Source organism: Pan paniscus, chromosome 10, assembly GCF_029289425.2.
Source record: "Pan paniscus chromosome 10, NHGRI_mPanPan1-v2.0_pri, whole genome shotgun sequence".
In the NCBI taxonomy this organism is placed as follows: domain Eukaryota; kingdom Metazoa; phylum Chordata; class Mammalia; order Primates; family Hominidae; genus Pan; species Pan paniscus.
In genome coordinates, this window is record NC_073259.2 from 30,375,267 (window position 1) to 30,399,448 (window position 24,182).

The 24,182-nt window shown below is 38.7% G+C and overlaps 1 protein-coding gene across 3 annotated transcripts in view; it reads right to left on the minus strand.

Annotated features, from left to right (window-relative positions):
* SRGAP1 (SLIT-ROBO Rho GTPase activating protein 1) overlaps positions 1 to 24,182 on the minus strand; it is a 322,245-nt gene that overhangs the window by 183,274 nt on the left and 114,789 nt on the right. The window lies entirely within an intron of this gene.

Sequence of the window (24,182 nt, forward strand, 5' to 3'; positions counted from 1 at the left end):
AATATCATTAGCTTTCAGGGAGATGCAAATCAAAAGCACAATGGGGTGCCACTTCACACTCACTAGAATGGCTATAATCAAAAAGATTTTTAAAAAGTGTTGGAAGACAATGTGGAGAAACTGGAACTCACACATTGCTGGTGGAAATGTAAAATGATGCAGTCCTTTTGGAAAACAGTCTGGCAGTTCTTCAAAAGATTACACTTAGAGTTACCATATGACTCAGCCATTCTGCTCCTAGGTATACATTCCAGAGAAATGAAAATCTATTTCCACACAAAAACTTGCACGTGAATGTGTGCAATAGCAGCATTGCTCATAATAGCTGAAAGGTGAAAACAGCTCAAATGTGTATCAACTAATAAAGAGATAAAATGTGATATAGCCACACAACACAATACTGTTTAGCCATAAAAAGGAATGAAGTACTTATTTACAACATGGATGAACCTTGAAAACATAACTTTAGTGAGTGAAACCACTCACAAAAAACCACAGTCTATAATTTCATTCCTATGAAAGGTCCAGAATAGACTAATCTATAGAGACAGAAAGTAGATTAGGGGTTGCCTAGAGTTGGGAGGGTTGGGGAAAAATGGCTGCTAAGGGGTGCGAAGTTTCTTTATAGGGTAATAAAAATGATGAAAAATTGATTGTGGCTCTGGTCGCAAAACCTGGCATATGCCAAAAGCCACTGAATTGCATTTTTGAAATGATAAATCATGTGATATGTGAAATACATCACAGCTGTTATATACATTGAAAGATAGCTATATCACAATTCCATGAAATGTTGGTTGTTGATATCTTTCTGATAATGATGATAGCAGTAATAGCAACAAACTCCTATTTCCACACCCAGTACTTTTTGGTACTTTTTGTCAAATGTCCAACATGAGGATAAGCACTTTAAAAGGATTTCATGAGCCCAAAGGCACTTAATGGCATAGAAAAGATTTACCTAATAGAATATTAGGAAAGACTTTTCACCATGAATGCCCCAAAACTGCATAAAACAGCACAACCACTTTTAGGCTGAAAAATGTGATCTCTGAGGAGGCTGTAAGCAGTCATTATTTAAATCTAGGTCAAGACCTACTAAATAATCATAATGGCAGTTTTAATGGAGGCTAAAATTTACTGTTTTTTTTTTTAATGACTATTATTTCATTTCTGTTCTACCAGAGCATCACTACGGAATGAATCAATACCAATAATCCAACAAGAACAATGCACAAAATGAGTGTGCTTTTCAAACTGCTGCAATTAATTTGTTAAAAAAAAAGAAAAAATGGTTCCTCTCAGCTATAAAAATCTGCTGACTAATACTTGCCAAATAAAATGGAATTGCCTAGAAACAGAGGAAATGAAGGACTGTCTTGCTATTGCTCTCAGAAAGGGAAGCCCTAACTCTTAAAATAAATTTGTGTGAAGCCACAAACTGATACATATTTCACGGAAAGATTGATCCACACTGGGCTGTTTCTCTAATATATTACTGAATGACTATGACCAGGACATAAAATTGATACACTGGTGTGATACTCATGATCATCTAGCAAATAATATAATAACATTTCTAAAGTATCACAAATCATCTCTGTCATTTCACATTCTCATTTGGTCAGAATTTCCTTATGATACCAAAGGGGTCTACATTCTCTTAAGATGTATTATTACCTCTATCCAAAGGACAGAAGGGATTTTCCTAAATGACAGGGGAGAGCCACTGAAATGTCTTTCAGAGGAACGCAATGAGATGCCAACGGGCTCTATTGATTATTCCCATGCTCACAGCTCATGTGAATATTTATACAACCTGGTCACTGTTGATTAACTAAACACCAGGTGCAAATTTTGCATAATAAGCTTTTTTAGGCTAAAAATTTGGAGCAGGCAAAAATTCCATAAAAGTGAGCTTTGTTTTTTTTTTTTAAGTGAATGAACTGAATAAACAAAGGCAATTTCTCCACTTCACTAGAAATCTGAACCCAAGATTCATGCTTCTCTTGTACTCTGCACATAAATTAGGAAGCGTCAGGATGTACGCTACTTAATTCAATTTACCAAATTGAATTCTGGATGGGTAGGAGATCTAGTCACAGACTAGGTCAGAAAGGACCCAGACTAGGTTAGGATGGACCCAGATTGGAGTTACAGTGTCACCTAATACAAGTCATGTGACATGTGGCAAGTCTCTCAACCTCTCGGAATTTCATTTTATAAAATAATACTTCCCACCTCACAAGGCTGTGCTGAGAATTAAATGAGATGATATAAGTGAAAAGCATGCTGCAATCTGTAAACCACTATGAAACAGATGGACATGTTATTATTACTAGCACCAGCAAGCTTTCATTAAAAAATATTTATTGAATATTTTCTTGTGCCAGGCTCCTTATTCGTGGACATAAATAATAGACTGAAAGTCATGAGTCCCATTCTCAGCGAGGAAGCAGAGGCAACACAGACAGATAATGAGAGGGGGTGACTTTCACAGCCTCAAGGTAAGAATGTCAAGATGCAGTGAGAGTCTGGGGCGGACATATCCATGGCTGGGCAAGAAGGCAAGGGCACAAAGAGGTGACCCTGAGATTGACTTACCAGGAGTTTGGCTGAAGGAAGTAGGAGAGAAGGAGAGTTACAACAAGTACTTCTCAATTGCCGAAATTGAATTCTGGATGGGTAGGAGGTCTAGTCACAGACTAGGTTGGAAAGGACCCCATGTGGCATGCTAAGGAGTCAGATTTTATTTCACAGGTCAGCTTTGCAAATTGGCTTGATGATAAAAACCACCTGGCGTCCTTACTAAAAATACCTGTGTTTAGGCTGGATATTTGGATCTTGGTGGTCTAGCAGGACCTCAATGGAGGATGCTTAGAAGCATCAGTGGGCAAAAATTGAACAATTTTAAACAAGGAAGATTTATAATCAGACTTACGTTTCAGAAGAGAATACAAATGAATAATAAATGCAATGCTAAGCATCCTACACCTTATGAAATAGAGTTTTCTTTGTAAGTTGTATGGTTTCCCCATTTGAGGAATCACAGGGCAAAACAAATTAATAAGAACAACAAAAACCCTCACAAGAATGAATGGTATCCATATTTTCCCCTAAGCCTCTTATTATTATAATTATTTATGAATCACTCATTTCTGTCTTCTGGTGTGGAACTAATGATGATTTCCATTTAATCTGTTATCAAGGAGTAGAAGCTGATTTGCAGCTACATTGTGGAGAAATCTTAAGCACTGTGCTGCCCAGTATGTAGCCGCAAGTGTCACTGAGTACTTGCAAGGTGGCTAGGCTGAAGAGAAGTGTGCTGTGAGTGCAAAACACACACAAAATTCTGAAATCTTATGAGAAAAAAAGAACGTAAAATGTCTCAATCATCTGTATATTAATTCATGTTACAATCATAAAATTTTGGATATATTGTATTATATAAAAATATTTTAAAATTAATTTCACTTATTCAATGGTTTCTTTTTACTTTTTAAAATGTAACTCCTAAAAAATCTAAAATGACCAATATGGCTTTTGGACAGCTCTCCTCTAGGATATGAGGGAATTAGCAACTGAATTTGTTGTAAGTGGAGTCGGCAATGTGGAGTTCCTATAGGAACGGGTCCTTGAGGACTTGACAGGCTTAATCAGAAGGCAAAACCTATGCCCAAGGCAAACACAGTACAGAATACGGAGTGTCTGAACACTGTTTCTAGTCAGAGGAGGTGTGACACTGGAGAAGGGACGATTTCCTTGGAGCTCATGTTTCCTTAACTGCGAAGTGGTCATTAATAACTGCCATGTTTCCCTTCCAAAGGTGATGGAAGCTTTCTATCAGATGAAATAGGAAAATACTTTCTCATTATGTAAAGTGTTGTGCTGGCCAATTATTAAATGTATAATGAAAAAAAGAAAAATACAAGTTCTAGATATGATGGTGCAGACTACTTAGTTTAAGGGACATTCAGGAAGGAAAGATCACTGGCCACTTGGGGGTCATCATCACAGATAGCTTCAGAGGGGTTGGCTCTGGACATGTAGGATTTGGGAGGCTGCATAAATGTGGGGAATGGAAATGTCATGCCTTAAATAAACTCAAAATGATATTCTTGATACCCTAGTCCAGAAGAGTTATTTTCTAGGAAGTTTAGGATGGCTGAACCAAATGTAACTTTCCAGGTCACTGTCTTAAGGAAAATATGACTCCCTAAGGTCTTTTTCTACTTTAGAATTATGGTATCACCAGCAATTTAAGCAAACAAAATAGTACAACGAACATAATATAAAATCAAGTTGCTTTCATTCCAAGCTCAAAATCATAGGCTCATCTTAGAACTCTAGAGGTGACTAGCGTATCTAGGGGGTAACAGAATTATAATAAAATCCTTTTTTGTATTAAAGTAAGACCAGAAGAAAAAAATAAATAAAAATTAAAAGAAAATAAGGAACTGTCTTCTCAGAACAGTTAATCCTCATTATTTCACATGTGAAAGTAAAGTAAATTTCAAAAAATTTCTGACACATAGAGGCTGTATTCATTGTTCTAAGTCTTCATTACAATACCTTCATTTGAAATGATGTTAACCTCAATATTATTTTAAAATAAAAGCTTACTACAAAACTGTCAGTTTTTCACAGCTTTTGAAAGCCAAATATTATATTTTGGCCTACATAACATTTTTAGATAAAGTATGGAAAACAAACTTGCACTTTTTTTTTCATATGAAAGCTAGCCAGGATAAAAGGCAATAAATTAGAGTGTTCAGTGACTGCAGTTTAACAACATTGTAGGAAAGGGCAGTTTAAAGAAGTGCAAATCTGAATGATCCACTATTGTACTTTTATTTAAAATGCACAGGAGGCAGGGTTTCATTAACTTCCCCATAATTAAGCAAGGACATTTCAGACCTTATTAGTAGATTGATTTTTACTACTACAGAAAGACAGTGTGTGGGAATTATTGATTTATAGAGAATACAAAGATTTACATTTTGGAATGACTGTGTTCCTGAAAAGCATTTGGAATGACTGTGTTACTGACAAAGGTTCAAGGCATTTGCCAAACATTGACATTCTTTCCTGATACAATTCAACATGAAGTTTTATGGAATATATATCAAAGTTTACACATGTTTTTCTCTGAATAAGTTTTAGAAATGGAAAACTTTTTTGGGAAAATATTGGAAAGGAAAAAAGAAAAAAATGAAAAACTTTTAAACTAGTTTAAATCTTTTGCACTGAGTACTGAGTTAATTGCAAATTGAGCCTTTTTAAAATTAAAGCTACTTCTCTTATTGCAATAATTCCAATTTTAAAATGTCTACTAGAAAACGGTTTAGACTTTTAAGCAATTTAACATTTATATCTAATAAAAGAATATTTATTGATTTCCTATGATGTTTTCAGGTTCTGCGGTAAGTACTTGATACAGTTTATCTCATTTAATTCTTACAGCAATCCTATTATGTGGTGCCTCCATTACAGAGATGATAAAATTGAAGCAGAGAGTGCATAAGTATTTTGTTCAAAGTATGATAATTAATAAATACCAGAACTTGGATTCCCATTCAGGTTTGTCTGACTCCAGAGACTACGATGCAAACTTACAATGTTTGGCAATTATACATAGTATGTAATTATGCAAAGCAAGCTAAAGTGACCCAGGCCTGTGCTTCTAGATGGTCTACTAGAATGTTTAGAATATATTAGAATGTATAACTATTAATCCAATGAGAGTTGATGCAGCAAATAACAGTTTAGGTGCCAAGGGTCTAGTGTCATTTCTATCATTTACTTTTTTTCTCTTTTGAGACGGAGCCTCACTCTGTCACCCAGGCTGGAATGCAGTAGCGCAATCTTGGCTCACTGTAACCTCCGCCTCCCAGGTTCAAGCAATTCTCCCTGCCTCAGCCTCCCAAGTAGCTGGGATTACAGGCGCCTGCCACCATGCCCGGCTAATTTTTGTATTTTTAGTAGAGACAAGGTTTGTCATGTTGGCCAGGCTGGTCTCGAGCTCCTGACCTCAGGTGATCCGCCCACCTCGGCCTCCCAAGTGCTGGGATTACAGGCATGAGCCACCACGCCTGGCCTTCTATCATTTACTTAAAGCCAAAAGAACTCTCCAAAATTCAAAATTTTTAAAAAAAACTAGCTAAATGCCTAAAACTAATTTCCTAGTATTTCCTGAATGTCATGACTTTCTAGGAAACTATGTATTTAGGTCAACTGCTTTTGTTTTAGATCATTATTGTACTATTGCTATTATGTTCTAATTAACATAAAGTTTTGAACTATAATGTATTATAAGATCCTTGAATACAAATAACAAGTTTCTAAATTTCCACAGAACACATAGTAGGTACTCAACAACTATCCCTGGTGTACATCTGTTTCAATAAGTATACTAAGTTATCAAAATGCTATCGACTTAGGCACCAAATTTTGCCAATTCAAAAAAATGGTTTGCCTTCTCCACTCCCTGCAATCAGCCACTGCATTATGACTTCTTTTTTATTCTTTGCTCCTTATGGCCTCCAACCCTATAAGGTTTCTCCTATAAACAGTATCTTATTTGATCAGCAGTGGAAAAGAATTCCAGTTAGATCCATTGAATATCATAATGTTCTAAACATCTCTGAAATAAAAGTATATTTTATTTATCTACTTCTATCACAAGAGAATACCTTAATCTAAAACACTGACAAAGGAAACACTAATCATTTCACTTAATTTTCTTTATACCTCTATTAGAGACTTTTTAAGAAAAATCGAGACAAGGTCTTGCTCTGTTGCCCAGGCTTGTCTCTAACTCCTGGGCTCAAGCAATCCTCCCACCTCGGCCTCCCAAAGTGCTGGGATTACAGGCATGAGCCATGATGCCCAGCTTTCTATTAGAGACTTTGATTGGATTTCTATTGGCAACTTTCTTATTTTGATTTAACTACATTTCAATAAATGAGAGCTCCAATCACCTCTGGTCCACATGGACTACCTGGACTCTGGACAGGAGCTGAAAAAAGGAAGCCAGAGAATAGCCTCATTACCCATGCTTCCTCAACATCCATTTTACAACTGAAAGCCGCAATTCTAAATCATAAAATAAAAGCCTTTCAAGTTTTAGGCTACAAAATCCTTAAAGAGATGGCAATTATTTTTTCAGCTAAAAAAAAGATCACACACACACACACACACACACCCCTATACCCACACACACACCCCTATACCCACATACACACCCCTATACCCACACACACCTTTTAAGACTTTTCAGGCCTTAGCAAGTACTGACCATTAACTAGCTTTAAAATGTCAGATATGTTAATTCTCTTCTTCATTATTTTATCTCTTCAAGTACCAAAGAAAATGTCCAATGTGACAGACAACCTGTGTTAAAAGTAAGTTTTCTATTTCATCCTCAGATATGAGCCAAACTCTATAATAAAAGTATACTTCTAGCCCTGCACAAACATCCAGCTTTTACCTGCATAATCTGAAAAAAAAATTGAATTCAACAATGTTCATTAAACAATGTCTAGTCAACAAGGAACAAGTAAATTTAAAAATGCTTATGTACTCATCTGACAAACATTACTGAGCATCTTCCAGGTAGTGGGCTCTGGAGATACAAAAAATCCATTATTTCTTGACCTTGGGGCCTCCCAGGTTACCTCCTGGTCTACAGACAGGAAAACATGTAACTATTAGTTGTATAATTATCATCATTTACAATGCAAGGTAATAAGCCCTATCATGGAAGCATGAAGAAAGTACTATGAGAACACATAGGCAGGAACAACAAATTCTGCCCAGGTAAATCAGGGAAGGCTCTGGAGTGACACTGGAGCTACCAGCAAAGCAGAAATTTGGTAAGTTGTGGGTGGGCTCCGAAAGGGTACCATGGACAAAAGGAGTGGCTGAGAGTGTCTAGAGAGCTCAGGGTGTTAGAAGCATGGCAGTTTGCTTTGTATCGCAGGGTGGTTAGGTAGGCAGAGGCTGGGCTAATTATTAGGGCATTTTAAAGTAAATATTCTAAAATGATATAGGATGCTATCTTGATTCAGCTCTTCGTTCATTTATTACAGGAAATGCTTCAACTTAATTAACAAGTTAAAAACAAATGCAAATTATGCACATTTAGAAAAGATAGCTGTAGATTTATGTTCTAACTAATGAAATTATCAGGAAATGACATTTCCTGCCAAATAGGGAACAACAGATTTTTAACATTGTTTTCTGTTAATTTTGATAAGGGAGGGGGCAGTTCCAGCTACGTTCAAGGATATGGAATGGAAGGATTTGTGAGTACCATAATGCAATCCGAGTTGCCTTTCAATATAATTAGATTTAAATTTTGAATGAAAGTGGCTTAAAATTACAATTATTTTAAACACTGATCTTCTGCTTTTCTTATTTGTTTTATGGTCTATTCAACTTGTAAGCTACTTTGAAAAGTTACACTTCTTTAAAAATATATCATTAAATATTACAACAAAGCAGCATTGCAGAAATACTATGATGAAAATGTTAACATTTTTTAATCTCATACCTCTACTTCTCTATAAGTTTTTTGTAAGGTCTCAGATATGATTAGCAATATTGCCTCTGCCACACCCACCCTTTTACATCTGTTCTTATCTGGAAGAGTTTCATTTCTAAACATGATCAGATGCATAAATAGCTCTTAGTGCACTGCTGGAGATATACTGTCCTCCTCCATCCAAATCCCCAGCACCAGATAGCTCTCACCACCTCTCCCCCTAATTACGCATCTACAATGTAAATGTTGCCTTTTAATTTAAACTCTCCTCCCCAGCTTTCTGCCCACACAGTACACTCCTCTCTGTTAAATTTCCCTGTGTCTTGGAAAAGAGGCAGAAGTAGTAAAGAGATGAAAACAGAAGACCCTGGACTGATGGTCTGGAGAAAGGGGGAAGGTGGGAACAGGAAAAGGATAAAGGGAAGCACAGCTCAAGGGGAGTAAGAGAAATTTAAAAGAGGAGAAAGTCAGGAGGGACATGTGAGGAAAGGCAGCATGGTAGAAAATGAATCAAATGTAAAGTAAATGATGAAGGTCTTCAGGAAGTCACCAAATCACATACGGAAACATGGGCTCTAGTGGGATTTCAAGAGAGTTTTGGTCTGCACATGCTTGCCTTCAGGATAGTAGATTTTTTAGTTTTTTTTTTTTTTCTTTTTGAGACAGAGTCTCGCTCTGTCACCCAGGCTGGAGTGCAGTGGCGCGATCTCGGTTCACTGCAAGCTCCGCCTCCCAGGTTCACGCCATTCTCCTGCCTCAGCCTCCCGAGTAGCTGGGACTACAGGTGCCCACCACCACGCCCGGCTAATTTTTTTGTATTTTTAGTAGAGACGGGGTTTCACTGTGTTAGCCAGGATGGTCTCAATCTCCTGACCTCGTGATCCGCCTGCCTTGGCCTCCCAAAGTGCTGGGATTACAGGCGTGAGCCACTGTGCCTGGCCGGTATTTCAGATTTTTAAACAGTACATTTTGCTGCCAGTACATTCCAGGTATCAGACTTTACTCTTGGGCCAGCATGAGAATAAAATTTCAAGTCAAAGCAAAAGCACGATTTCTTTTTCTTTTAGAACGAAAGAGTAGGTTATTCGGTTATAAGACCTCCCCACCCCCACCACTTTAAGACCTTAGAAATGGTGCAATCAAAATCAGTCATGTATATGTAACTTCAACTTTAATGAAATCTGCCATCAGATTTATCCAAGATCTTCTTTCACAGTTCCCTAATTCTAAGGTAGCTCTGACACCAAACAGAAATTCTTTGTATTCATTTTATTTTCATGGTTAGGTTTTAAATGCAACTACTCTAGCTTAATTATCTTGGCACCTAAAAACAGGTGGAGTCCATCAGAATGCTTCACACCGTCTTCCTTCTCTGTGAAAACGAGCAAAATTCAAGAAGACCAAAAGCTTTCCACACCGACCCACAGTACGATTTTTTTTCCCTTTGAAGTTTAGATGTTTCTGGCGGGGACCCACACTACTCACAGGCACAGCTGATGTTCTCTTGGCTGCCGGCATTCAGAAAGCTGTCTGAATGGATGGCATTGAGCCTCTGCCACTCCATTGGACGCTTCCCCAAGCACAGGTGCCAAGTAACCATGAGCGGAGGCAAGCGAGCAGTCTGCAGGGCACTTCAGGCCCAGTCTCCTAGACTAGGGCTCTCCTGAATGCCAACAGCGCAGCACAGGATGAATACATTTTTTCTTCTTCCCTCTGGTTACAGAGTTGACTGGCCAGGATTATCCTGAAGACACAACACTCTGCCCAAATCCAATGAAACACTTCACATTGTTCAGCAGTCCTCACAGGGTTGAAACAGTAGCCACTTACAGACTTAAGACCTGCCTGTGAGCCTTACACATGGAGCAGGGGTCACAAACTCCAATGCCCTCACAGGCCAGACAGGCCCCTCAAATGAGAGATGCAGGCAGGGTGTAAAGTAACAAGAGACGGTAATGACCATGGTTACATGGGGGGCACATGCTTCATCTAGCCACCAACCTCCAGATAATGGCCGCTGTGCAGGAGGTATGATGCAGTTATGCCAAATCTGGTATTTTTGTTTTCTGAGAGAGAAGCCAGAAATCTGGATTTTTGGGTAAAAATCTCCAAAATGTTAAATATCAGTAACTAATTAAAACAAAATACTGTACAGCCAAACAAAGCACATTCTTGTGCCAGATTTTCCCTATGGCCTACCATTTTGTAACTTCTGATGTATAGAAATTCTAAGCTTATTGGACAAAATTAATACCTTGTCATAAATATAAGAGGAACAAAATTCACATCAATAATAGTGTATAGGACCTCATGAATGTGGAAGCAATGTAAATGGTGTGTGGAGACCAATTAAAATAATTTAAGGTAACATATTTAGTGAGTCACATTATTTCCTGGCTCTTAAGTAAATGTATTTGTAACTTGGATGCCAATGAATTGACTTATTCCAAAACTTGTCACACTAGTTTCCTAGCATTGAAAATACTAGAACAGTTTCTCCTCCTCACCATTCCCTTCCTGGGGCTCAGCCTAAATCTGGAAGATGATCTGAAGTCCAGGCTTACTGGAACTGTTTCTCAGGATGAGCACTGTTGATGCTGACTCCAGAAACTGGGGGAAAGCCCTTCTGCTCTCAGTGCTGATACAAAACCTGTTCATCACTTTTGCTAACAAAGGCTTTCCAGGACAATCTGTAGTTCCAATTAGTTTTTCATATCTCTTCCTTTTGGGCATATGCTAGAGAAACAGAATTACAGAATCTCACACTTACGACAAGCCTTAAACATCACTTAGTCCTACATAGAATCCAGGGGTCAAATCCCCCCAAGCCCATTCCTGCCCAGAATGTCCCATCTCCCAGAGCAACCTGTGCTTTTGTCAGGCAACTCCAACCCTAGGAAAAGTTTCCTTGCCTGCAATAAGAACTCGTCCACTGGTTCAACAAAAATGTATCGAATGCCAACAATATGACTCATGCTAGTTGCTCTTTTTTTGCTAGTTGCTTTTTGAGACAGGGTCTCGCTCTGTCACCCAGGCTGAAGTGCAGTGGTGCAATCATAGCTCACTTTAATTTTGACTTTCTGGGCTCAAGCCATCCTCCCTCTTCAGCCTCCCGAGTAACTGGGACTATAGGTGCATGCCATCACATGTGGCTAAGTTTTTTTATTTTTAGTGGAAATGAGGCCTCACTATGTTGCCAAGGTGGGTCTTGAACTCCTGGGGAGAAGCGATCCTCCCAACCTGGCCCCGCAAGGTGGGGGAATTAGAGGAGTGAGCCACCACACCCAGCCTGCTAGTTGCTTTTATATAAAAAGGAATAAGCCAGGCTACTGCCTGCCTTCCTCCCAAACGGCTCACAGAAATAATTTTTAAAATAAATATCAAACTTCCAGAAGGGTACTGTATGAGTAAGTGCACTTAAAAGACAGGATAAAGCCAACCTATCAAAAAGCCCAGGACATAAGGCAACTTATGAGACGTGAATATGGAAATTCTTAGGAAAAAAAGGGTTAATCATTATGAATACTCATATATGAAATTTCCTTCAACTCTAATCTAACATCTTTTCCTAATCTGGGAACCAGAGGCTAAAAGGAAGACAGTCACCAAGCTCATTACCCATTACAGAAGGGGAGCAGATTTACTTACCCATTTCCTCCAGACTTGGAGTGCACAAAACCAGCTTCCAGTATCACCACCCATTTCCACTCAACAAACCTCTCCTTTCATGTTACCTCTACCCCTTCTTTTCCTATGCTGTCTTTTAAGCCTAAATTAAGAAAAAGATATTCTATTAAAACCACCCCCATTCCTTCCCTCACCCCCCAAGTTACCCAATTAAAAGAAATTCTAGAAAAAAAAATTAGAATATGGAGTGGTAGTTTAAGTTTATATTATAGCTAACAGCTGAGAAAACTTGATCCAATGTGAATTTGGTCATAAATTCTGTGGAAAGTTTTATTTCCCCAGCTTAGCATAAGTGAAGATTTCCTTTGTTAACACAATGAGGATTTTCTTTTTCCTTTGAAAGCACAAGTTTAAGTTCTGAGTCCTGCCTTGGGTAATTTACATCATCATAAGCCTCAACTGAAATCAATCTCATTAACCTGTTGTGAGGATTAAATTAGAAAATGCATGGAAAAAGTTCAAATATAGAGCCTCATACAGAAAATGCTCAATAAAGAATACCTTTTATCAGTATTATTATTATTATATCTATTGGTCCTAAAACATCTTCCCACATTCCCAAGAATTTATATTTTTGTGAGTTCTAATGTACTGCAAGTTCCATTTGGAATTTGCCTACGAAAAATGCACTTTTGGCTGGGCATGGTGTCTCATGCCTGTAATCCCAGCACTTTGGGAGGCCAAGGCGGGCGGATCAATTGAGGTCAGGAGTTCAAGACCAGCCTGGCTAACATGGTGAAACCCTGTCTCTACTAAAAGTACAAAAATTAGCTGGGCATGATGGCGGATGCCTGTAAATCCCAGCTACTTGGGAGGCTGAGGCAGGAGAATCACTTGAACCTAGGAGGCGGAGGTTGCAGTGAGCTGAGATGGTGCCACTGCACTTCAGCCTGGGCAACAAGAGTGAAACTCCATCTCAAACAAACAAAAAAAAAAGAAAAATGCACTTTTATCTTCTCCGTTATTCATACAAACATGCTTATTGTAGAAAATTGGAAAAGTAGAAAGGAGGGAAATCATCCATTCAGAGAACACATATGTTAACATAGTACAATTACTTTCTGTGTTTTTTTTAATTTATTTATTTTTTGCAGAGATGAGGTCTCACTGTGATGCCGATGAGGTCTCACTATGTTGCCCAGCCAGGTCTTGAACTCCTGGCTTTAAGTGACCCTCCTGCCTCAGCCTAACAAAGTGCTGGGATTATAGGTGTGAGCTACCGCACCCAGCCCACTGTATTTTTTTTTTAATGTAAATGATGTTTTAAATAAAAAAATAACTTTTTATTCCTACAAAAGTAGACATATGCATCATAAAAAGTTAGAAAATGTAACCAAAATATGCTTGATTTTCTATTACCAAGCTATTAATACACTTACCATTTTGTTGTATATCTTTTTAAAATAAATTTGCTTGTTGTATATCTTTTCAAATATTTTTCTAATATGCAAAGCTCTAGGTTACATTCATTTTGATTTTCCAAAACCCAATGATGTGTTCATATACTGTCTTTGGTGCGGAAGGTACAACTCCACTGGTCTATATAGGTAGAATTTTCAGAGCATCAATACCCACTGTCACTGGGCCCCTCCCAAAAGCCAGGCTCTTTATTAGCTTACCTTGAATCCTTATAACAGTCCCAAAGCACACATTCGAACATTCCTATTTTGCAGATGTGAAAACTAAGATTCAAAAAGGTCCCCTAATTAGTCCAAGGCTACAAAACGTTAAGTGACAGAGCCAGGTTTCAATGTGTCTTTGTCTGGCTCTAAAGCTCGTATTTTTTCCCCGTATAAGCCTAAATTTAAGCAAGATTACAGATTCTGTATCTGAAAACAATTAGGCAAGATCAATGGATCCAGATCCTTAATTTGGGAGCAAAGTAGTACGATTTTCATTTTACAAAAGGACAAAAGTGACTCAATATTACATAGTGAACAGGGAATTGGGCCTTAAACACAGTTAAATTGGATGAAGACACCATCATTTTAATACAGTTAGTCCTCTGCTATGAAATGTTAAAATTTAGACTTCGCTGGGGTTTTAGGTAAAATGAACACACTCTCAAGCCATCCACAAGTAACCACTAGTGAGCTGTTCTTGGGATGTAATTCAAAGAAGAAAACCCACAGTGTAACTAGGGAGTTATATAGGCCTCAAGTGTAATGCTTTCTCTGGGGTTTATTAAGTCCTACTTCTCAGGCTACTGGAAAGGGTCAATTGAGAATACTAGATGAGATTCCCAGCTCTGACACTACTTAAGTGACCCTGGGCAAGTTACTAATCCTCTTTAGGGCTCAAGTGACTTCATCCTTAAAACAGGTATAATAAATACTCACCCTTGTGGACTCACAACACTGTTGCTTGGAGGATGAAAGGATGAATGACAAAAGGCTTCGAAAACTGAAATTTCTCATTCAAATATAAGATATCTAATAATAGTAATAACAATTATAATCATATATTGCTATAGCTAAATGTGAGCGAGTGGATATTATGTCAGGCACAATTCTATTTTGTAGGAATTAACTCATTTAAATTCTATACCAATCCTATTAGATAAGTATTATTATTATCATCTCAGTTTTACAGATGAGGACTGAGGCAAAAAGAGACTAAGAATTTGCCCACAGCCACCCGGCTGGTAGCTGAAGCTGGGTGCTGAAGGCGGGTTCCTAGAATTCTTTACTTCCTCCTCTTTTCTCACTTCCCCAGGGGAAAAAAAAACAAACCAAAATACATTCTGTTCTCTCAGCAACTTCTGCTGTTCCCAATTACATAATTTTCTTTATAAAACAAATAAAACAACCTTACTCTGACAACCTGTTGATTTAAAAAATAATTTTGTGTATTTCAGCAAAGTTCTATTTGGGTATACTGGGTGATTTAATTAAGAAAAATTTCAAAGAACTCACAAATCTCTGAAATACTGAATACTATTATTTTCTTGTATTTAAACATTTTTTTTGCTTCTAAAATGTTACTCATGAGGGAGCTTAAAAAGTTGCTCTCCTAGAAGTAAAGAGAATCGTGGTCATCAGAGACTGGGAAGGGTAGGGAGGATGGGTGATACAGAGAGGTTGGTTAATGGGTAAAAAATTACAATTAGATTGGAGGAATAAGTGCTAGTGTTCTATAGTGCAGCAGGTGACTACAGTTAACAATACATTATTGTATATTTTAAAATAGCTAGAAGACAGAATTCTGAATGTTCCCAACATGAAGAAATGATAAATGTTTGAGGTGACAGCTATGTCCATTACTCTGATTTTATCAGTCTACATTGTACACACATATCAAAATATCTCATGTACAATTATGTGTCAATTAAAAACATTAAAAAATGAATACTACTATTTTAACAAAGGTTCTCACTAAAACTTTTCCCCAGTGGTCCTGAAAAATTATACCTTGCTCTTAAAAGATGACACTATCTTAAAACTTCAGTTCTGAGAAAAACTTAAAAAGAAGAAAAATATGCCATGGAGATACAATTTTAAAGCAGTAACACTCATATTTAAAAGAAGCTCATTAATCTACTAAACAATGCACTGTCTATTGATTCTTCTCTCTTAACTGGTGGTTCCTGTGGAGTTATGCTCTGTGGCTGTTGTTGAACATATTCATCCCATACATTTTTATTTTCTCTCCACGGCATCATACCCCAATGATACGCCCAAACTGTAGACATATACCCTTAGAAAGTAAGCAAACAAAAATAGTATATAAGCTATAAATGTAGGCCACATACATAATTTTAAATTTTCTAGAAGCTACATTAAAGCAAGTAAAAGAAACAGGTAACATTTATTTTAAAAATATATTTTAACTCAACATACAAAAATACTATAATTTCAACATGTACTCAATATAAAATATTAATAATTTTATGCTTTTATGATTTCTTATACTAAGTCTTCAAAATCTGCTGTGCATTTTACCCCGACAGCACATTCAACTTGGATTAGCCACCTTTCAAACCCTGAATAGCCACGAAGGGCCAGTAGCTGCCATATTGGACAATGCAGTTCTATAGAGTAGTTTTAAGGTTATAATGAGAATTAGAAAATCAGGATGTTTTGGCTGGGTGCGGTGGCTCACGCCTGTAATCCCAGCACTTCGGGAGGTCAAGGCGGACGGATCACCTGAGGTGAGGAGTTTGAGACCAGCCTGGCCAATGTGGAAAAACCTTGTCTCTACTAAAAATACAAACATTAGTCTGGCATGGTGGCAGGTGCCTGTAATCCCAGGTACTCAGGAGGCCGAGGCAGGAGAATTGCTTGAACCCGGGAGGCAGAGGTTGCAGTGAGCCAAGACTGCACCACTACACTCCAGCCTGGGTGGCAGAGCAAGACTCTGTCTCAAAAAAAGAATGTTTCTCACTCCCAATCACCAAAGCATTGGTCAAGGAGAAAAGTTAGAACAAGTGGTAATTCTGCACTGTTTAAGTATTGTTTTAGCATAAAAGTCTCCTTAAACTAGAATTTAAATAGCAGCCTACATTGTAAAAAGTGGACACTCTTATTGTGAAGTAGAGGACATACATCAGCATCCCAAAGTATGTAGTTTGAAAAAGGAATATTCAATATTACAATGAAATTTTGTATTTGGAAAAAAAGACCATATAGATATATATACACACAATTGTCAATATCTAAATAATGACCATCAGCAAAATCTCAGCCAGTATGGGCACCCAGTGTAACCACACAGAGGGAAGCAGTGGGAGAAAATGTGGGAGAACACTATTAGGTGACTTGAAGTTCTGAAGATCAGTGATAAAACTGGAGCCCGGATCATTTAATTTCCTCCTTTCCACCTTCCCTGTCTTACTTGATTGAGGTCTGTCCTCAGATGTCTCCTCCCCTGAAAGGTTTTCTGCAACCACTTATCTAAAATATATCCACCAGCCCCCGACCTCTGTCACTCCATCCCATTACTATGGTTTTCTTCATAGCACTTATCACTCCCTGACATTAGAATATACAACTATTTATTGACGAATCAGCTCTTTCTCTCTCTGGAATGTAAGCTCCATGAATCAGGGAAATTGTTTTATTCTCTGTGGAATTCTAGTACTCATACAAATCAGGGCATGAGTGGGTTTTCAGTAAATTTGTTTATTCAACCATGCTATGCACCTACCACCCACTATCAGGCATTGTGATAGGTACAAAGAGGACACCCTCAGACTTGGGCAAATGGGGGCTCTGTCCTGGTCAGGAGTCCTGAGGGCCAAGGGAATGGAGGCCACATCCTGCCCCACATTTAGAGTATGCTCTACATATACGATCTGGAATCCCCCATCCATACAGCCCAAGACTGCTTCCAGGGCCTGCCTGGCCTCTGCTCCAGGCACACCCAAGGCCCTGCACAGTGAGGAGCAGAGCTGGGGGTGAGGAAAGAAGGGGGCGAGGCTTCCAGAATTCCACGTGAGGAGATGCTAGCCAATATTAGGGGCAGGTCCAGGTAGACAAGGCACAACTCCTGTCCTAAGCATGCTGTCCAATGGAGCGTGCTGAAACTATGGAAATGTTTTATGCTGACACTACACAGTACAGCAGGCTCTGGCTGTGTGTGGCTGTGGAGCACTTGATATGTGGTATGGCTAGAAAATGGAACTTTAAAATTTTTGTCTCTAATTTTAATTAAAGTTATATTTATCTAGGCACATGTGGCTTATGTACGTGACATCTGACAGCACAAGTCTAGTGGGGAAAAAAAATCAATGATTGCAGGTTTGTATATGTTTCCTATTGCTGCTCTTACAAATGACCACAAACATAGTGGCTTGAAACAACACAGATTTATTCTGTTATAGTTCTGGAGTGCAAAAGTCCAGGTGAGTTTTCAGAGGCAAATACCAAAGCATCAGGAAGGCTAGCGACTTCTGGAGGCTGTTGGGGAGAATCCATTCCTTGCCTCTTCCAGCTTCTAGAGCCTGCTGACATCCCCTGGCCCTGGACTGAAAGCACACCCCAATCTCTGCTTCAATGTCCCATCATCACCTTCTCTCCCTCTGACTCTCTTGCATCCCTGTTATAAGGACCCTTGTGATTACACTGGGTCCACTGGGTCACCTAGGAGAATCTCCCTATCTCAAGATTCTTCACCTAATAACGTCTGCAAAGTCCCTTTTGCCATATAAGGTGATGTTCACAGATTCTGGGGATAGGGATGTGAACATCTTTGGGGGAGCCATTATTCAGCCTACCACAGGTTATTGAGTGCTATAGGAGCTAAAAAGACTGAGAAAGCAAGAGAGAGCCAGAGAAGGATTTTCATCAAGAAAGTGGCATAAAAAAGATCACTCTGGTAGCAGAATGACTGCAGCAAGGTCAGACTGGGGGTAGAGGAACCCATGAGGAAGCTCCTCGGAAGGAAAGAGTAGAGAAGAAAAGAGAAGCCGAAAACCAGCTGGCGGTGGAGGGGCAAGGAGAAGGACGGACAAACATGGGAAGCATTATGGAGCTGGAACCCACAGAAGCTCCGGAGGGGAACCCTCAGTCTGAAAGGATGTTGGTGGAAAGGACAAGGAAAGTAAGAATTTCAGCGTTCATCTCTCGGAATTCCAGTTGGTGATTTAGAATATCTGTGTCATTTTCCTATTGATGTCACCTTAAATGGATTCCACTATTGGACCAAACACGCAGGCATTTTCCACAATGTGGGTGTTCTAAAAAGTTGATCCATCGTCTAGGCACTAATTAGAACTTTCATCAGGAGTTTAAGGATGTGGATGCACACATAGTACAAGGAGGCCACAGGGTCAAGTCCATCCTTCACTTCACCTCAATGCTGAGTTAAAAGGGGATAATGCAAAGGACTTGAAAGTTTCAAAGCCAGAAGATAAATCTGATGAATTCATCTGAGTAAAGTCTAGTGATTAAGCCTGTGAGCTTTGACATCTCACACACCTGGGTTCCAACACTCCTTTGCCACTTTACCAGCTTTGTGACCCTTGAGGGAGGCTAGTGAAGAACACTAGTTTCTTCATCTTTAGAGGAGAGATAAGAATGCATATTATATGGTTGTTGTAAGGGTTAAGTAATATACTATTTCATGCCCAATACAGTGTAGATTTCAATAAACGTAATTATTATTAACTGGAAGACTTATTTAAAAGAATCATAATCAGAAAAACATACTGTTTATTACTAATAAATCTACTAAGGCTCCCATTAACAGTTTAAAAAAAAAAACCTCACACAAGTAGGGATTTCAAATCTGGAAAGAAACGTTATCAGCAAATCCTCATAAAATAACTATGGATAATCTAATGACATGGGTTTAAATATTCATGATCAGTGCCAGCTGAATTGGATTTCTTGAGTTTCTATTCTAGCTTTAACTATTGCACTGGACTTCACAACTATTTTAAGGAATATAGTAAAACTTACTCCAAGTTTAATCAGCTGTCCTGGCACCAATACTGAATTAGGAAAAAAAATTAAGTGAACAGGTGTCCTCAGTTTATGAGCTAGTTATGTTCCTGAAAGAATATATGTTGCAAACTAGATTTTGCAAATCAGAACTTATTTTCTCATAATAATTTCAGATATGTGTTTCTCTGGAAAAATTCAGTAACTTTTAAAAAATTTTAAATCAGACGATTAGGGTAGATGGTATCTGGTTTTCTGGCACGGATGAAGTTAAACAGATTGCCCCAAATTAAATTTTGGGTCTTGCTAGGGTCATGTTTTGACTAAAGTGGCAAAGTAACTCTCATCTTCTGGTAATGAAAAAACACCCCATCCTGTAATTGATGAACTGAAAGATGTTCAATCTAATGTACAATGCATTTATTTGTATTACCTCCCTGGAGCAAGACATTCTACTTACATAAAAGACAGCAATTACCCAACTTCAATAAATGCTTTACATAAATGGGACTTGATGAATAGACACACCATTAATCAAAGGCAGAAAAAGAACACCGAGGGAAAATTAGAGTTTAAATATAAGAAATTAGTAAAAATCAGCCTTCCGTTGACAAGGCTTATAGTAAGGTGTGGTGTATGATTTTTAGGACTTAATTTCAATTCATCGTTGGGATTTTGTTTTTTCAAAGTAACACTTGCAGAAAGCAGGTAAACAACTTAAGATAAGAGTTTGCCTGAAGTAACACAATTTGGCCAACCAGCCTCCTATTTGCAAACCTAATTACCTAAGTACCAAATTAAATGATAATCTTCACTGTCCACACACAGTATTTTTAAAATGATACCTATCCTCTGTGCTCTACTTCACCTTATTAAACATTCAGTGAAGTTGCTCATCAAGTCATCGTTCAACAAGGACAATCAATCATAGTTAATGGCCACTGTGAAAACCAGCCTGCAACACCTAGTAGACAATTTTGTAATTAGTAGCAAGTGTGGGACACAGCCTTTTGGTAAGGAGGGTCCTAATTCCTCCATCTTCTGGGGAGTGAGAAGGGAGGGACAGGGAGTAAACCGAACCATCCCTGCAAGACAGCTGAGCACACTGCACGGAGAGTGGCACTCTGAGGATGGGGCCAGGAGAACTTTCTGGGGCTCTGCAAGGTTTCTGAGAAGGAATGCAAGGGCCATAAGAATACCACTGGGTGCCAGGGTGTTTTCTTCAAGCTGTCACTCACCTTATTCCCTATCAAGCATGTTCTCAGCCATGTCAGTAACAATTTTGGAAAAACTCAGTCCCCTCATCCTAAGGGTATATACCCATCCCAGTATCTCTTTGGAGCCAGAAAAGAAGCTAGTTTCAAAGACTTCAGATAGGTACTCAAGACTGCTCTGCATCCTTCCCCAGGGCTGCTGTGCCTCAGGTGGCACTATGCAGTGCACTATGCACTTTGTCCTCGTGGTCCCAGACTCAGCACCCCGCAGAGGCATGCAGAATAGAGATGCAGGTCTGAGCAAAAAACCATTTCTGGAGATTTTTTTATATCACTCATCTCATTTGAGATTAAATCATGCACAAAGGAAGGGAAAAGCAAATCCTCCAAGAACAAAATTGCTGAGAGAAAAAAGGAACACATTAAAAAGCAATAGACAAGTAACCAAGACAAGCAGACGGGTACCGCAGCCCTGCCTCTATCGGCCCGTATGTTTCACCTCACACCCATATGCTCTCTCTCAGTTCCCATATGGCTTTTCTTTTTCAATATGAAATTTGGAGTGGGGTAAGGGCAGGGACGAGCAGCATTTTATAGAAACTTTGTTTCTCTAGAAGTTGCCACAGACACAGAGTATCCTAGAGCATCTTAGACAGGAAAGCTGAGGTCAACAGAGGCATGGCCAGGCTGCGCTATGCCTGACTCTGGCTCCTTCCTTCCATCTTTTCTCCAGGGCCAGATACTTGTGGATGTCCCATCATAGTTATGGGTTCGCTGGCCCAGCCACAGGCATTTGTTCCTGTTCATGGTGGTCTCCTACCAGAAGCCTAAACCTGAGCAGATGACCTACAAATGTGAGTGTGCCAAGGAGGCAGAAGCCCAGGAAGCTCACTGGCGCTGACCTGCTGATGTCCAGCTCTTCACCTGGACCAGTTAGGGCAATGGTGAGGACCCCGGCCTGTGATTCACGATCTTCAATGATAATGTGACCTGGAAAAGTACTGTGCCTTCAAATGTTTACAGCAGCGTTATTCATATAACCAAAAAGTAAAAATGACTCAAATGGTCATCAACTGATGCATGGATAAATGAAATGTGTGTATCCACACCACGGAATATTATTTGGAAATAAAAAGGAATGAAGTACTGGTACATGCTACAACATGGATGAACCTTCAAAATATTATGCTAAATGAATGAGGACAGACATAAAAGGACAAATATATGACTTCATAAACAGGCAAATCTATAAAGACAAAAAGTAGATTAGTGGTTGCTTAGGGCAGAGTGGAGAGTGATGGCTAATGGGTGTGTTGTTTCTTTTGGGGATGGTGAAAATGTTCTAAAATTGATTGTGATGATTGTTGCACAGCTCTGAATATACTAAAAACCATGGAATTATACACTGGAAATAGTAAAGTGTATGTCTCTATCTCAATAAAGCTGCCGCAAAAAAAAAAAAAAAAAAAAAAAAAGACTTGCTTACTGATCATCAACAAGCAAACATATCCTATCAATAACAGGAGGCTGCTCAAAACCTGAGACCAGATGATAAGAGCTCCTTACATTTTTGTTGTATTAGGAGATAATATTTAAAAGTTTTTCTTGTTGCTCTTTCAGTATGTCTATTGCATATGCTTCTCTGCTATCCAGCACCCAATCATCTTGAACTATTTTTTTGTTTTCCTTTTAAAGGCATTTACACAAGTTGTTTTTTTTATAGCCTTGGTGCCTCCTTGCACAATTTATGCATCTGCAACTGTGAAAATATGCATCTGACAGACATTCTACCTAGTACCTATATAACAGATCAAATTTTTAATGACACTTAGGCTGGGTGCAGGGGTTCATGCCTGTATTCCCAGCAATCTGGAAGGCTGAGGCAGACGGATCGCTTGAGCCCAAAAGTTTCAGACCAGCCTGGGAAGTTTAAGATCGCTTGAGCCCAGAAGTTTCAGACCAGGCTGATCCCAGAAGTTAAAGACCAGCCAGTAATTTTGTACTTTTCAGAGAAAAGTACAAAATTAGTCAGGCATGGAGGTGCATGTCTGTAGTCCCAACTACTCGGGATTGCGCCAATGCATTCCAGCCTGGGTGACAGACCTAGACCCTGTCTCAAAAAAAAGAAATCACTCTTATGTCATGCAAACAGGGCTAACAGACATCAGTGACTTATCAAAAGTGTGTTGCACAATCAGTAGCTCAGTCATAACAAACTGAAGCATGTGTTCACTTTCGGACGGAGCCTTTTAAGAACACAGAGTACTTTTAGGGAAGTGATTTATAATCAGAACTGTACATCCTCAAATAATTTTCAGTAAATGGATCCAGGCAAAATAATAGTCATTAAAAGAAAAGAATTTGCTCAAATTATATTTTAAAAGTTTTTTTCCTATCCCAAACTCAAATGTCCATAAGCAGCTCATTATTTCAATTCAAATATAACTCAGTTTAAGGCCCCTCTTCAAAAGCTTGTTTTTTTTTTTCAAAAATAAAAAAGAGAAACTTATGAACATCATATTAGTCAATACAGTACCTGAAAAACAGATGGCTTATGAAGAAAACCAACATTGAGAATTAACTCCTTTTCTATCAGTTGGCCTTATCTTATGCCACAGTGGAGTCTCTCTTAAAGTTACATTTTCACTTATTCAGTCAAGTAGGTATTTATAATGACCTTTACAAAGAACTGGCATGAGGAGTTAAGTCTAACTAAATTAAGTATTTAAGAAGGACCACAAAAAAATGACAAGTGTGTGAGGTAATGCATGTGTTAATTAGCTTGATTTAGCCACTCCACAATGCATAACTATATCAAAATGTCATGTTGTACACCATAAATATATGCAGTTTTTATTTATTTATTTTTTTTTCTTGAGGCAGAGTCTCACTCTGTCACCCAGGCTGGAGTGCAAGTGACATGATCCCGGCTCACGGCAACCTGTGCCTCCTGGGTTCAAGTGATTCTCCTGCCTCAGCCTCCCAAGTAGCTGGGACCACAGGTGCACATCACCACACCTGGCTAATTCTCTGTATTTTTAGTAGAGATGGGGTTTCACCATGTTGGCCAGGGTGGTCTCAAACTCCTGACCTCAAGTGATCCGCCCACCTCGGGCTCCCAAAGTGCTGGGATTATAGGCGCGAGCCACCGCACCTGGCCTTTTATTTGTTAATTTTAAAAATTAAAAATAAATTTAAAAGGCTTCAAAAGCAAATAATTTTTTAAAAGCTTAATTTAAAAAAAAAGGAAAGGGGAAGGAGGAAGTGTACTGACAATTGGGACACTTTGCATACATTTCCTCACTTATTATTTAAAACAACCTTGGAGGCAGTTCTATACTAATTTTACAGATT